The sequence below is a fragment of the Prunus mume genome, linkage group LG8, assembly GCF_029339155.1.
Source record: "Prunus mume cultivar Tortuosa linkage group LG8, ASM2933915v1, whole genome shotgun sequence".
Taxonomy (NCBI): domain Eukaryota; kingdom Viridiplantae; phylum Streptophyta; class Magnoliopsida; order Rosales; family Rosaceae; genus Prunus; species Prunus mume.
In genome coordinates this window covers 17,072,310-17,088,754 of record NC_142705.1, presented here as the reverse complement: position 1 = coordinate 17,088,754, position 16,445 = coordinate 17,072,310, and the positions used below count along the sequence as shown (strand labels likewise).

General features: G+C 41.4%; 1 long non-coding RNA gene and 1 pseudogene across 2 annotated transcripts; both read right to left on the bottom strand.

The window, feature by feature from the left end:
• Positions 1–311: 311 nt before the first annotated feature.
• LOC148914879 (uncharacterized) lies at positions 312–2,921 on the bottom strand. 2 transcript variants are annotated; one of them, XR_016122493.1, is made up of 3 exons: positions 2,485–2,782; positions 759–1,181; positions 312–633 (listed from the first exon to the last, which is right to left on the bottom strand). It is a non-coding gene; the product is annotated as an uncharacterized LOC148914879 (long non-coding RNA). The 2 variants fall into 2 exon arrangements; XR_016122492.1 differs by having other exon boundaries at positions 312–1,181; positions 2,485–2,921.
• A 12,680-nt stretch (positions 2,922–15,601) lies between these two features.
• Positions 15,602–16,210, bottom strand: LOC148914878 (uncharacterized; annotated as a pseudogene).
• Between the last annotated feature and the right edge of the window lie 235 nt (positions 16,211–16,445).

Here is a 16,445-nt window from a genome sequence, read left to right as displayed (position 1 = left end):
CGACCTCAAATGCACCAAGAAAGAAGGGAGGTTGGTGCTGGAAGAAGGGTAGTAGGTGCCGGGAGAAGGGTAGTTGGTGCTAAAAGAATATCGTATCTTCTTTTCACATTACCATCTCCTTCATCACCATTGTTGATCTCATTATTTATGCAACCAGCTGACCCATCATTGCAATTGTCCCCATGTTTTTCTGCGCAGACTTTGGCACCATCATTATTTTCAGGCATACTTAAGAATTGGTCTTTCTGAAGATGGATACTTCGGCAACTAATACTTGCAAGAACTTCTTCTCATGGCTATACGACAACTCCTGAAAAATCACAAGCTTTATTCATGCAATTGCACTACAGCAAAATTTAAAGCTTTTCAGACAAAACATCTTGCGAAAGGCTTATGGGGGCTTAAGAGAATCCATCATAGCAAATAGCACATGCAAACTCCAAATGACTTGGGAGCTTCATGCCAAGCAAAAGAGAGAGACAAGAATCCTGAAGCTGTTGTAAATTTCAGTTTTCCTCTTGGAGGAAAGTAAACTGTTTGTTACTTATCTGGAGGAAAACAAGCTGTATGAATCTCTTCCAGCAACTCGCTTAGCCTCTTCCTTCTCATCTTCAGTCTACTTCTTCCAAAGATCTTCTTTGAAGCAAGTTGCCAAAAAAATAAAAAAATAAAAAATTTTACAAGCAGGCCTCTACTTTGTTTCTCGACCCTGAGTAAGCCAAAGAGAATATAACCCAACTCTGCAACCAATTGCTGACCTCAACAAGCTGACTTGAGGGCTTCATGCCAAGCAAATTCAAGGAAGTACACCATGCCATTCAAACAAGCAAACCCATCTACCTTTTTTCCACACAGTATAAATCATCTCTTTGATTACAACAAGCCTAGATAATCTTGCATTATGGTGAGAAACAGTTTTCTATTTCCCCTTTTTGAAACAAGCCAAGTTACATTCTTCTAGCACCTACTCCATAAGCAAAGAATTTTTATCACCTACCCTATTTCAAACATCCTTCCAGTACATGCCTAATTTCAAACATTCTGCCAGTTTCAAATCTTCCAAAAGCCTTCATATCGCAAGTCAAGGTGCAAGCAACCAAAACTCACCTTCATGCTACCAAATTCCTTGCAAATTAGTAAGAAGATGGCATTTCTCATGCTGTGGAATCTCTCAATCAAGCCTGAAAAATAAATAAGAGAGTACGTTGGTCAGATCAGGTGCTGGAAGGAACTTGTAAACAGAAAGGGGGTGCCGGAAGTAGAATCGCTATTAAAGCATAATGTTTTCCAAAGACAAGTTGCAAGAGACCAAGACTCACTTTCATGCTATCAAATTAGACTTCTCATGCTTTATCATGCTTTCGAGCTTTTAAAACAAGAGAATATGTTAGCCGAAATCAGACACCGGAAAGGTACTCATACACAAACGGATGTGCCGGAAGCATAATTTTCTCAAAGTGCAAGCAAACTCATCTATCAAGCATTTGACAAAATTCACAAGGTGTGATACCAATTCACATGCCAAGAAATTTCATTTCATTCAAGCATTTCAAGCAATTCGGGCATCTCAAAGCAAATTGAAGAATTCATGCTCTTACAACAATACCATTCCACTTCAAGCTCTCACGACAATATTGCTCAAGAACATGCTTTAGCAATACTCAGATCGGCACTCAATGCCAACAGAAAAGACATGCTAAATTCCCAAGCAAAAGCAACATGCCAAGCAAAACTTATACACAAGCTTTCCAACCATCCCAGCTAGAATATCCCACCTTTAGAAAATCACTATAAATCAAGATTACAACCAACAAATCCCAGACTTTCCAGATTAGAACTAGACATATCAAGCTTCATTTTCCCAAAATTTCGTTGCATTTCGAGCTAGGGAAGCATGTCAAACAGATTTCTAAACAGCCCATGCAGCAGAAACTGTACAGCTCCAGCACCTTAACCCTTACTTTGAAATTCCACCGAAAATTCATTTTTTCTTCAAGTGATGCAAGACCAATTCCAACATAACCATTGAGAAGTCCATTTTTATGTCTCAAAAGCTCCAACTCAGATTCGAAAAGAAACATTTCAAAAGTTCAAAAAACAGCCAGCAAGCTACTTTGAGATATTTTGACAAACACTTGGCATGCATACCCAAGTGAGCTTGTATAACTCTTGTTTATTACCAAGCTAGAGTCCTAAATCAAAAGCTCAACCTTAGAATTCGATTTCTAGTTCACAAATTCTGGGAAATACAGAGGAACTCAAGCATTCAAGCATAGAAGACAAGCATGCAACAAAGGCATCAACATCAACTCATGAACATACTTTAGAAAAATGGAGGCAGAGAGCACCAGAATGGGTGGATGATCCTCAATTTTGGATTTGTTATAAACAACATAATTTCAAGCAAATTTCGTGAAGCAAGTGCAATCATACGAGCATCATAAGTTAAAGACACATGCAGAAGAAAAATCTGCAAAAACTCACCAACCATGGATGAATGCAGAAGTTGCAAACCAGCTTTGAGGTATCAGAAAAATTCAAAAAATTCTGAAAAGTTTACTGGCTATAGTAATCGAGCAGATGAACAACTTTGATCAAGGAAGTTTTCTGATCCGAGCTTCCGAAATATGACTTATGTACTGATGCACAATACCCACGGGTTTGGGTCTTGAAGAAGAAGAAAGAAGAGAATGAGAGAAAATCATACAATAAAGCATGCCATGCCAAATGAAAGGAAAAGAGGGTAGACACTTGCAAATAATAAAAAATTCAAAGGGAAGGGGCAACAAAATTTTGCTCATCTGAAGGCCAAGCCAGCAAGGAGACAACGTGCCCAGCTCTCTTATGCTCTCTCAAACTCATATCTCTTCTTCCACCCATCAATACAAGCATTTGTGAATCAATCCACGCAAACCATGCAACTCAAGCATTTCACTTAGATGCAATCATTTCAAGCAAACTAAACCAAATATCACAATATCAAGCTTTTCAAGCAATACAGTCATCATAAAAATGGCAATGTTAGAACTTGGCAGTTCTAGTTGTTGGAAGCGCATAGAAGAAGTCATGCTATCATGCCAAATTGTCCTCATTGCAACAAAGGGGTATCGTTTTTCCAAAACACCAATATTCATGCTACCGGAAGAGTGAACCCTCATGCCAGATCAAGCTATATCTTGATTCAACTCAACCATTAGATTATCCAAGTCCAAGCTAATCATGCCAAGCCAAGTCACATTTTTTCCAGCACTTGTTATATTCCAAATATCCTTCCAGCACATACCCTATTTCAAACATTCTACCAGCACATGCCCTATTTCAAATATCCTTCCAGCACTTGTTATATTTCAAATATCCTTCCAGCACATGCCCTATTTCAAACATCCTTCCAGCACATGCCCTATTTAAAGCATTCTTCCAATATCTAGCCATCATGTCGCACGATATCACCTTCATTGAAGTTTTGTCCTCTAAATTCAAAGTGTTCGGAGGCTAGTGCTGTAAAATCAAACACAATGGTGAATCCAAGCTTATTGCATCCGCAACTCTAAGATTGGATCCCCACTATCCACTAGCACGTCCGGCTACTGTCAAATGACATCCACCATGCTAAATGTCCCAAAAGCCATATTAAACCATGCTACCTTAGCCAAAACCAAGCATCCAAGCATGCAAGCCAAAATCAAGCATACACGCCAATACCAAGTATTAAGCCAAAATCAAGCATACATGCCAATGCTAAGCATCAAGCCAAATACCAAATATACAAGTCAAAGCAAAACATGCAAGCCAAAATCAAGCATACATAACTAATATTAGATACACAAGTCAATGCAACTCTTGCAAACCACAATCATGCAAAATCAAGCCTCTCTAGTCACTCAAGCAAATAAATCATGCGAGCTAAGTAGTTATCTTGAGCTAATCCACCAAGCATTTTCTTCTATATCATGCCACAAAATAAGGTCAACTCTTGGTAACTCTAGCAAGTGACCTCCAAAATTACAGTGTCTAGGAAAGTTCTTCAAGGAAACACCCTCGGTGTTTAAGAAGGATTGGGTTTTAAGCGGGACCATTGTGACCCCTCCAACCTTCCCGGAAAAGACCTGGCTGTAATTTCAGAGACTCTTAAGCTGTTATCCTTGAGTTGCTCCTAAACCCATGCCATGCCATGTCACGGTAATTTATTTTGGGCTGAAAATTGATTATTCGGACCATTTCAATACACATTCATGGCCCCAATAATCAAGGGGGCTAATGTTGGGGCCCAAAATATTCACGGTTCGGCCCAAATAAATTCTCGGCCCAATGCGATGCTTTACCAAGAAGAAACCCAATTTGGGCATGCGAAAGTTCATCATATGCGCTTGCACACATGCCACGCCAAATGACACGCCACGCTAAGCAAGGAATTATCATTCCGCACCTAATCACGCCACAAGCTTAAGTGGGCCCCAACCCACTCAAATACCCGGGGCTTGCTTGAGTGGGTTGTGGTATGGATGGTAATAAATTGTCATGAGGCCCATTGATGGACCAAGAAGTGGAGGTTCCGGGTTACTTGGGAGCCTCGGAACCCAAGCTCATTTCTTAGGCCCAAACATGTGGGTGAGCACAAAAGAGAAAGTAGCCCAACCAAAATAGCCCATCACTTCAAACAAACTAGCCCAATACTTGATGAAGTTAGCCCATGTACTTGATAAACCAACTTATTGTCATAGAAGGCCCAAGCAACCCAAAAAAATATATCTGCAAATCTTCAGCACCTAGCTGAAAACAAAAGCCACGTTGAAAGCCAAAATATCCATGTGTGAAAGCTGCTGGAAAGCTCCAGCACATGGGAGAAACAAGTTTCAAGCAAAAACTTCCAAATTACCAAGGGATATTGGAGCGCAGATCACCATTTGAACCAGCATGCATACCCATTCCTTCCCTCATCAGACCTAGCCTTGGAAAAGGAGAGAAAAGAAGGAAGAAAGATGGCTGAAAATAGAAGTCTGAAACAGCCGCAGGAAAGAGGGCTTTGAGGTCCCAAAAATCCCTGATTTTATGCAAATGGGTAGAGTGGATTTCACCAAAAAGGGATGATTGAAAAGATGAAGGGAGAAAGGAAGGAAAAGCTTAGCCAAAATGGGTAGAAGCCATTAGGTTTTCTTGGAAAATATCAGCTTCCAGCGGCTATAAATTAGGGCATCTTCTACCCAACAAAGATCATCCACAACTAGAGAGCAAGCTTCCTCTCATACTTGCAAAAACCAGCAATTTCGTGCACTGTTCATCTTCCTCCATTTTCTTCTTCTGACAAGCTGCCAGAAGAACATAGTTCTTCCCTTTTCTCTTCCTAGCCACATATGCTTGAAAACCTCTTCTTCCTCACCTTAAACACTCCCTTTTCTCCCTAGGAAGCCATATTTCCTTTTTGGTGCTCAACTCATGCTAATTTTGCTCCCATGCCACAAGCCCCTCATGCCAAACTCAAAAGTTTATCTGTAAGCATGAAGAAATTACCTGTAAGCTGCCATTATTTTGGTTGGTGAAGATAACCAAAATACTTCCTAAGGCTCTACTGCATTTTCGAGGTATTTTGGGGCTTAATTTTCGAACTCAGGCTCAAGGGGCAATTTCTTCCATTTTGCCCTTTACGGCAATCAGGCCCGTAGTAGCTGCCGGAAGAAAAAAAACCCCTACAAAGGGTAATGCTAGGAACACCAAATTCGTGCACCAAATTATGTGTATGCACCAAATTTGGATCCCAAATTATGTGGCATCATATTCCGCCTCATCAAATAGGCAAAGTATGAAAGTACCATTGAATATTATGGTCGAATTTTCTCTTGTGGTTTTACACTGATAGAATTTTCTCTCTCCGATAAAGCTTTCTAACTCTTAGATTTCTCTCTCTCTTTTCTCTTCAGATTAGTTTGTCTCAAAGCCTGAAGATTGTCTCTATTTATAGGCAGATGATATATGATTTACAACCAGAGCATTCACTCTACAACATTAACTCATAATTGTTTCTTACTATTTGTAAATAGTGACTAAGCCTATAAGTCTTCAACTCTCCGTAAAACATGGTATTTCACTCAATATTTCTCCTCATTTTCAACATGTGGGTCATCCATCATTCACAACACTCCCCCTTGGATGTCTACAAGTCTCTTGATTGGTTGCCTCATTAAATCCTTGCTCGGAAAAACTCAGTGGGAAAAAACCTAAGCGAAGGGAAAAGAGTACAACTTCATTTGAGACATTAGAACTATGTTGAATGCACTCATGTTGCCTCATTAAAACCTTGCTAGGAAAACCAAGTGGGAAAAATCCTAGTCAAAAGAAAAAGATTACAACGCGCATATGTCCTGTGTTAGAGGACTCTCGAATGCTCCCCTTGATTTTGCATGCTTCAATTTGGTTGCTTGCAGAGTCGACGTAATCTGATACCATGTGCTAGCTTTTGGATATACATTTAGGCAAAGATTTGGTGAATAGGTCTGCTAGGTATCGCTTGAACGGATTTTTCTGACTTTGATTTCTTGACTCTTTTGAAGCTCGTGTGTGTAGAAAAACTTTAGTGATATGTGCTTGGTCTTGTCACCCTTGATGTATCCTCTTTTTATCTAAGCAATGCAAGTTGCATTGTCTTCATTCAGGATGGTTGGAGTCTCTATTGCTGAAGGTAGGGCAGATGTGCTCTAGATGTAATGGATCACTGACCTTAACCAAACATATTCACGACTGACTTCATGGAAGGCAAGTATTTCTGAGTGATTGGAAGATGTAGGGACCAACGTTTGTTTTATTGAGCGCCATGAGATTGCAGTACCTCCACATATAAACACATACCTAGTTTGTGAGCGACCTTTATGCTAATCAAAGAGGTATCCTGCATCAACATATCCAACAAAACTCGGGGTATTGGTCCATTCACTGGAATATAATAAGCCCATGTTTGTTGTCCCATGAAGATATCGTAGAATATGTTTGATGCCTTTCCAATGTCGGCTTATTAGGACGGAGTTGTATCTTGCAAACAAATTTATTGAAAATGATATGTCTAGTCTGGTACATTGTGCTAAGTACAATAAAGCACCTATTGCACTAAGGTATGGCACTTCTGGACTAAGGACTATTTCATCATCCCCTTTTGGAAGATATGGATCTTTCTTAGTGTCAAGGGACCGAACGACCATTAGAGTGCTAAGTGGATGAGCCTTGTCCATGCCAAATCACTTCAATACTTTTTTAGTATAAGTTGATTGATGGACCAAAATCCCACTAGCACTATGCTCAATCTGCAAGCCGAGACAATATTTTGTCTTCCCAAGGTCTTTCATCTCAAATTTACATTTGATATAATCAGTAGTTTTTTGGAGCTCTTCAAGAGTTCCGGCTAGATTCATGTCAGCGACATATACTACCATCATCGCAAATTCAGACTTTGATTTCTTAATAAACACACATGGGCAAATAGGATCATTTTCGTATCCTTCCTTAAGTAAATATTTACTGAGATGATTATACCACTGTGGGGGGTCTTTTTGTTCCAGCAGCCTGACGAATGGGCTTGGGCTGCCGTAAGAAGAAAACGAACAGAAATTCCCCAAGTATCTGAGTTCAGAAACCAAGCTCCTGAAAGAGTTTTTGAAAGTTTTGATGAAACCTTAGAAAAATACCCTCAGGTTCTTTTCACCAATAGCCAAATAAACATGATAGATTGATTAATGGCTTAGCATGAGGAGCTTGTGGCATGGGAGCAAAACCATCATGAGTTTAGCATGAACAGAGAGAGATAAGCATGACTTTCTTACAGTGAACAAAGGGTTAAAGTGGAACAGAGGAAGATTAGACAGATTTCTTTCCCAAGGGGGAAGAGAACGAACGAAGAAGAGAATTGGGTGGCTTGAGTAAAATTTCCAGTTTGCTTGACAAAGCGTGCTCAGGCCTTGGATGAGTTTGTTTTCTGGGTAGCTGAGGCTCTCTTTTATAGCCACAAAGAACCCTAATTTCATCTTAACTTTTCCTCCCCTTTTTCATTGCTCATTTCCACTTTATCTTCTTTGGTGAATTTCTCTCATCCAAGGAGCATGGGTAAGGAACCCTTTGTGGTTCCAAGAGTTTGACGCAGCTAGACCTTCCCATAAGGGGGAGCTTTCCTTATGGGTTTTCAAGATGGAGCTTGCAGAGGAAAGGAGAGATGGAGGGAGTTCTTTGTCCGATGGGTACTCGTCCTTCACGTCACGGATTTTCGGTTCCTGCCATGGCTCTTTGTTTGACTGTCTTGGAGTCCTAATCAGAATAGAGCACGACGCCAGGCTTTTCATAAGGCTTTGGGCTGGGCTTGTATGTACAATGTTGGGTCTTTAGCTTGTTACTTCTATCGTTTGAGGTTTTCGTCAAGCTGGAAGCAGTTTGCTGTTGCATTTTTAACAAAGTATTTGGATGCTCTAACTAACATAGGGTTTCCTAAGCAAACTACTGTATTCTCTAAGGCATTGGGTCATGTTCTCTCTCTCATGCTAGCCCATGTGTTTGAGCTCAAGAAATGGGCTTGAGTTTTGGGGCTCCCAAGCAGCCCAAAATTTCCATTTCTTGGCTCATTAATGAGCCTCATGAAAACTTGTTACCATCCATAACACAATCCACTCAAGCAAGCCCCGGGCATTTGCCTGGCTTGGGCCCACTTAAACTTATAGCATGGTTGGGTGTGAAATAATAATTTCCTGCTTAGCATGACATGTCAATCGATGTGTCTTAATTTTATCATCCTTAAATAGAGGCATGATGCTTGACGAGGTAATTAGCATGGGCTCGTAGAGTTAGTGCTTATTTCAACTCTTAGCATGAGAGATTGCATATTTATTTGGCATGGCATGTGGTCGTGGCTTGTGCAAGCATAAATGTGGAATTTTGCATGCTCTGAACTGAGCCTTTTTCTTAATAAGGCATTATGTTGGGCCGAGAATTTATTTGGGCCCAACCCTGGATTTTTGGGCCTCAACAACCACATTCCCAGATTGCTTTAGCCCATACAATGATCGTCTCAATTTAATTGAGAACATGCCTCGTGGTTTATTCCTCGCTGCTTTAGGTAACTTAAGTCCTTCTACTTTCATGTATATATCTGTATCCAATTCTCCATACAGATATGCAGTAATGAAATCCATAAGTCTCATGTCAAGTTTGTTGATGCTCTTTTTGGGAGGTCAACTTAGAGAGAAGTGGATAGTCTTCAGCAGGGGAGAAGGTAAGAACCTTCAGCAAGGAAAGAGCCTGCATAAGATAAAGTAGGACAAGCAGTCATTAAGCTTCGGACACCGGTGTGGTGCCGACCGAAGACTCTCCAATGCTTAAGTCAGTTATGAGTGGTAAAATTGGTAGAGTAACAGTAAGAGAGATGGAGAGGTTACCCTTTTTACTTGGGTACTATTCCCTATTTATAGGGAAGTGAAAGTGAGAGTTTTGCACAAAGTTTCGATGTGGGACTTTGTGCGAGTCGCTATGGTGGTGACACGTATCTTGGAGATTAGGTTCGGCAATCGGGAGCTTCGCAGTGTCCGCACCTTGGAAGAGTGTCTTCCTTTGGCAGTGAAGAAGGCGTGTTTGCCTTGGTGTTAGTCGCTTTGAGGCTGGATATGCTTAGTTGATTATGGTGTAAACAGTAGTCCCTCAAGTTCGCGGTCGAGAAGTAACTTCCAGTTTGGAAACTTGTAAGTTTTTTGTGCAATCATGACTGAGCATTCCAGATTCGGTGGAAGTCGTAGGGCATTCCCTAATCCCCCAAGTTGGTAAGCTAGAAGTTACGTTAATACTTGGAAGGTATGGCCTAGGTGCTAGGTTGAGCGAGAATCGCAGAGGTCATGCCACTTAACTAGGCTTCTGGTAAGAAGGAAGAAGGATGTGTAAGCTTCTAGGACCTTTCTGTAGTTGAGCACTTGGGCATTTGGCAAGGTGGCTAGGTCTATGATCTATGCTTGGCTTGGAAGAAGGAGAAGACCCAAGGAGAGTCGGTGTGGCCCTTGCCATTTGGCAAGGGTGACGTGGAAAAGATTCCTCTCGAGCCTTCTTGTTTCGGCAACACAGGCCTTGCTTTTTGGCAGGGCTGATCATGGGTATATTTGTGAGCCCGCTTTCCTCTTTTATGGGCCTTATTGTTCGGTGAGGCACCCTTCTTTTGTTTTTTTTTTTGGGCACGTTTTGGGGAGCAAGAGTTGCATATGAGTGCCTGGGATAAATCGGCATGACCCTTGCCGTTCGGCAAGGGGTTGAGAACCTCACTTTTTGGGCTTGGCTCTTCGCCCTGGTCCTCTTTATGTAGAACCTAAGATGTTTCGGCCCAGTGCTTGTCTTCGGTGAGGACTGGTTTTGGGCCTTCGGCATGGTGGGCTTTAGCAATTGTAAAGTGCTATGGTTTTTAGAGGAAGCTAAAAATTCGGCCAATATGCTTGGGAAACTATAACTTGCGCCGTCTACAGCTTCGGTAGGTTGGTGGCATCGGGTTCTGGTATTTGAGAAAGGGACTTGGCGTGCATTCATGCATTCCTAACTGGTTTTGAAAGAGGCATCTGTGTATTCCCGTTTCAGCAAGGTCTTTGCCGATCGGTAAAGATGTAGGGGGTTTTGTGAGCTTGGGAAGCTTTCGGTTAGGTTGGTCCGCAAGCTTTCAATTTTTTCAGCTCAGCCCTTGCCGTTCGACAAGGGTGAGTTTTTCTTGAGGGAGGGCTTTTTACCGATTAGCAAGTTTTCAGAAGGGGCTCATTGGAGACTTGGTGCTCGGTGAGGGAGAATTGAGCATGGGCCCGTAACGGCAAGGATAAATCTTGGCATCGGCAAATAGTGGGTCTAGGTACCTGGTTCTCGCGATGACTTAGAGCTGGGTCCTTGGCGTCGTGATCTCGTGGATTTCCCTATTAGGCAAGGGTGATTGGAGGTTATGAGAGGTCCAGTGGTGTCTTTTGTGAGCACAAGAAGAGTATGAATGACATCGTACAATTATTGACATTTGGTAGGGGTTGAACAAGTCGTTGTTTGAGGTCTCGGAGAGTGAAGCTATGTTCGCCAAGAGTGGAGCCGGGGCTAGATCGGTTATGGTAGCACCGCTTCGAGTTCGCTCGATTTCAACAGGTATTTTCATGATCCCAAATTTTTTTTGGGCCTTGCCGTTCTGCAAGGCCTACTTGTGCGTTTGGTATGATGATGATAATGATGATGTGGTTGCATAAACCTTCAACACGATTTTTTCACAAGTTAGGCTCCACGAGTTGGCCATTCGGTGTGGTTCTCTAGTGGTACGGCTGAAGCAGAGTTTTGTGGTGAGCCCCCTCAAAAAAAAAATTCATGGGCCTTGCCGTTCGACAAGGCCAACTTGTGTATGCCAAAATGATAATAACTCTTTTTGTGGCCGTTAGGAACTGGGTTTCAGAGCTAAGCCTTCGGCAAAGTTGGGTTTTGGGAGCTGGACCATCTTGAATCTTTCGGCAAGATTGGTTTGTTATCTTTGTTGCCTATTTTATTTTTTTAGCCAGGAACTTGAGCTGGGTTCGGCAAGACGACAAGGAAGCAGGGATTGGAGCCGGGTTTTGTGAAAGTAAGGAGGAAATAAGTTTATGAGCCTCCAAAATAAGTTTATGTGTCGAACCTTCTCAAAGAGAAGCCTCATGGCCGAGTTGGCATGAGGGAGGGTCTTGGGTGTTGAAGGCTCGGGGTGTGGATTGGCAGGGGCTGAGTAAGTTTCCCAATCCTCTAACACCTCGGTGTGATAATTTTCCCAGTCTTCAATGATAATTTTCCCGTCCAATCCCTACACATTCTCCAATGGGTAGCCGGGTAGGCTTCGATGGGGCCTAGGTGTGTCACCCTTGGGTCTTGGAGGTTAACGGGGATAGGAATAGGGTCTCGCTGACGGTCCAAGAGACAATCTTTGCAATCTTTGTAGACCTTCATCGTTCATGGGGCCGGTCCTTGGTGGGGAGATATGAAGGAGCCGCACTTAGTCGTCTCCGGACGGAGAGGGCCTTTACCCTTCTTGAGCCTAGATCGGACTGAGGCACTATGCTTGGAGTGCCCTGCTAGTTTGGTTGGGTATGCTCAGATCCCGGTAAAGTCACGTTGGGAGCCCCAGGCCCGAGTCCTCTCGATTATGCTTGAGTCTTTGTAGTCATGCTCGACTTGATGTTTTTGGTATGGAGATGTTCGTATTTATCGGACATCTTGGAGACAGCGCAAAGAAGCTCTACCTCTGCACAAGATTAGCATCTGAAGGTTTCTTCGGGAGGTACCTCGGCGGGGGTATGATATCGAGTATCGTGGCTATCCTCGATCAGCATAGTAGAGTGCGGGGTGTAGAAGAGGCAATAAGGCCTGATGGGAGAAGGAGGGGTGGTAGAGAAAAATGGGATTGATGAGTCGATTCCCACTGCGACACCAAACTGTTGATGCTCTTTTTGGGAGGTCAACTTAGAGAGAAGTTGATAGTCTTCAACAGGGGAGAAGGTGAGGACCTTCAGCAAGGAAAGAGCCTGCATAAGACAAAGTAGGAGAAGCAGTCGTTAAGCTTCGGACACCAGTGTGGTGCCGGCCGAAGGCTCTCCGATGCTTAAGTCAGCTATGAGTGGTAAAATTGGCAGAGTAACAATAAGAGAGATGGAGAGGTTACCATCTTTACTTGGGTACCATTCCCTATTTATAGGGAAGTGAAAGTGAAAGGTTTGCACAAAATTTTGATGTGGGACTTTGTGCGAGTCGCTGTGGTGGTGACACGTGTCTTGGAGATTAGGTTCGGCAGCTGGTAGCTTCGGCAAGTGTCTGGCATCTTGAAAGACTATCTTCCTTCGGCAGTGGAGCAGGCGTGTTTGCCTTGGTGTTAGTCGCTTTGAGGCTGGATATGCTTGGTTGATTATGGTGTAAACAAAGTTTTTTTAAAACCGCCAAACTTATTAAGTAACGAATGTAATTGCATCCATTACAGGAGAGTATGTTTCTTCATAATCCATCTTAGGACTTTGTGAAAAACTTTACTCAAAGCGTCGCACTTTATACCTTGCGATCTCATTTTTCTCATTGCCCTTCTTGTAAATACCCATTTGTAACCTATAGGGTTCACATTGGGTGGAGTTGTTGCAATAGGTCCAAAAACACTCATTTTTTCAAAAGAATTAATTCTGCCTGGATTGCATCTTTCCACTTGGGCCAATCTTGTCTCTGTATACATTCATCAACAGAGCGAGGCTTAATATCGCCATCTTTTGTGATCTTAGTAGCCATTGAGAATGAAAATATATCATCAATGGTCATCTCATTTCTATTCCACAATTCATTAGTTGATGTATAATTTATGGAGATTTCTTGACTTTCAGGTACCACTTCAGCTTCAAAAGCATTTGTCTCACCAAAGACATTTTCCTTTTCAGGAAGTACCTATGCCTCTTCGGGGGCATTTGAATCATGAATTGTGGGTTCTCCATTCATTTCATTTGAATTCAATTTGGCCATCGAGTTCCTCTTTTGAGGAATTGAATCCTTTGACCTAGTGGCCTGCCACGCTTTAGGCGTGCGATAGATGAATCATTTGCTGGCACATTGTTTTGCCCATTATGGACATCAATCCTTGCAAGTGCATTTATAGTTGGGATATGTGATTTTGTCACTAATGCATTTGGCATTTGATTGGCAATACTTTGAAGATGAACGATCCTCCTCACTTTGTTTTCGCATTGAGCGATACGAGGATCGAGATGAGACAAAGTGGGTATATCCCACGATAATTCACATCGTTCTTCAGGAATGAATTTGCCTTGTTGTTCTTCAAAAGCATATTTTTCTTCCCCTAATGGTGGGAAAATGGTCTAATCAAAATAACATTCAGCAAACCGTACAGTAAATATATCACCATTCAGGGGCTCCAGATATCGAATGATAGATGGTGAATTAAAACCAACGTAAATTCCCAATTTGCGTTCAGGACCCATCTTAGTATGTTGTGGTGGTACAATAGGCACATAAACCGCACAACCAAAAACTCTTAAATGTGAAATGTTTGGTTGATTATCAAACACGAGTTGTACTGGAGAATATTGATTGTAGGGAATGGACCTCAATTGCACCAATGATGCTGCATGTAAAATGACATATCCCCAAATAGAAATTGGCAACTTTGTCTTCATGAGCAAAGTGCGAGTTATCAATTGAAGACGCTTAGTCAAAGCTTCTACCAAACTATTTTGAATATGAACATGAGGAATAGGATGTTCAATGTCATTGTCTATTGACATGAAGTAGTCATCAAAAGTCTGAGATGTAAATTCACCAGCATTATTGAGTTGAATTGACTTAGTGGGATAATTTGGAAATTGGGCTTGTAATTTAATTATCTAAGCCAAGAGCCTAGCAAATGCCATATTCCGAGTGGACAAAAGGAAAACATGTGATCATCGTATAGATGCATCAGCCAAGACCATAATGTACCGAAATGGTCCACAAGGAGGATGAGTAGGCCCACAAATGTCCCCTTGGATACTTTGTAAAAATTATGGGGATTCAACATCAATCTTTCGTTGAGATGACCGGATTACCAAATTCCTTTGTGAACAAGCTTGGCAAGAGATATCACTTGACAACATCATGTGTTTAGTCAACAATGGATGTCCTTTAGAATTGATAATTATCCTACGCATCATGGTGGATCCAAGATAACCCAACCGGTCATGCCAAAGCTTAAAAGCATTTGAGTTAATGAACTTCTAGTCCATGACATTATGTGCCTCAATTGTCCGTATGGTTGTATAGTACAACCCTGATGAGAGTGCACAAAGCTTTTCCAATATACGCTTCTAGGTATCATTGGAGGTAATGCAAAGATATTCCACATTTCTCTTTTTTTTTTCTTTTTTTTTTCAATGTGGTAGCCATTCAAACTTATATCTTTAAAACTCAATAGATTCCTTTTGGAGTTAGATGAATATAAAACATCTTGAATGAACAATACTGTTCCATTGGTAACATAACTTGGGTTGTTCCTGAGCCTTCAATCAGATTTGTAAGGTCTGATATGGTTGTTACCTTTGCTTTTGTAAGCATCAAGTTTGAGAAATACTTTCTATCTCAAAGGATCATGTGAGTAGTTGCACTATCTGCAAGACAAATATCTTTGCTAGTGTTCTCATTTTGGGAACATCCATAATTTATATCCATGCCTTTAAATAAATAAAATAAGGTGAATCAATAAACAATTATTCAATGTAAAGGAAAAACACTGCCACTTTTATTAGGGGATTTAATCTAATTTCGACCCATAAACTTCATTCCCCCTTTTAATGATAAAGTCGGAAATATCCAGATGCATCATGTCTAACTGATGCGATATTTCCAATGGGTCATGTGTGGTTGGTGGATCTGATATATTCATTGAATCAACATGATCAATATAATTTGTCTCCACTTTCTTATCCTTCGACGTACTACAGGTACACGCCCAATGTCACTTCAAGCCACATATGTGACAAGTGCCCTTAACATTTCTAGGCATACAGCTTGTCTGAGCTTTCTAAGCTTTCCCCTTATTCCAGGATGCAAATGGACACCATGGTATTTTATATTCCCTTGACAGCAGTCACGCCTGTCCTCGCCCATGTATGTCACGAGAGGAGGTGGCATTCACTTTAGAGAATGGTGTTGAGCCTATTGGGCGACATTGGTGATTTTTCAAAAGAAACTCATTATTTTGCTTGGCCAATAAGAGGCAAGATACCAATTTTGAGTACTTAGTAAAACCACTATGTCTATATTGCTGTTGCATGAGCACATTTGAGGTATGAAAATTACTGAGGATTTTTTCAACCATTTCCTCCTCAGATATATTCTCCCCACATAACTTCATTAGGGAGGTAATTATGTGCATCACGGATTTGTACTCAGACACTAACTTGAAATCTTGGAATCTCAAATGTGTCCACTCATATCTGGCTCTTGGGAGGATCACCGTCTTTTGATGATTGTACCTTTCGCATAAGGCTTTCCATAAAACCAGTGGGTTATCAACCGCCATGTATTCGCTTTTTAGCGCTTCATGGATGTGACGGCGAAGAAAGATCATGGTCTTTGCGTTTTCTTCTGGGGATGCATCACTTTCATCCACAATGGTTTTTCCAAGGCTATTGGCCTACAAATGGATCTTGGCATCTAGGACCCATGATAGATAGTTGTTCCCAGATATGTCCATTCCAGCTTTGCTAAGTTTGCCATCTTCAAAAGAAAATGTGATGTATCAGAATTTGCAATGATCTGTTTGCACTTTGTTAGAACTTTAGGTTCTCAACAAGATTTTATTTTTGAATTTTATGCCAAAAATATTTTTGATTTAACCGAAACTTCAGGTCAGAGATATGGGACATTAAGCCATTTCTTAACAAGAACTTCAGGTCCTTTAATTGTTTGAGGAACTTCAAACCCCCATT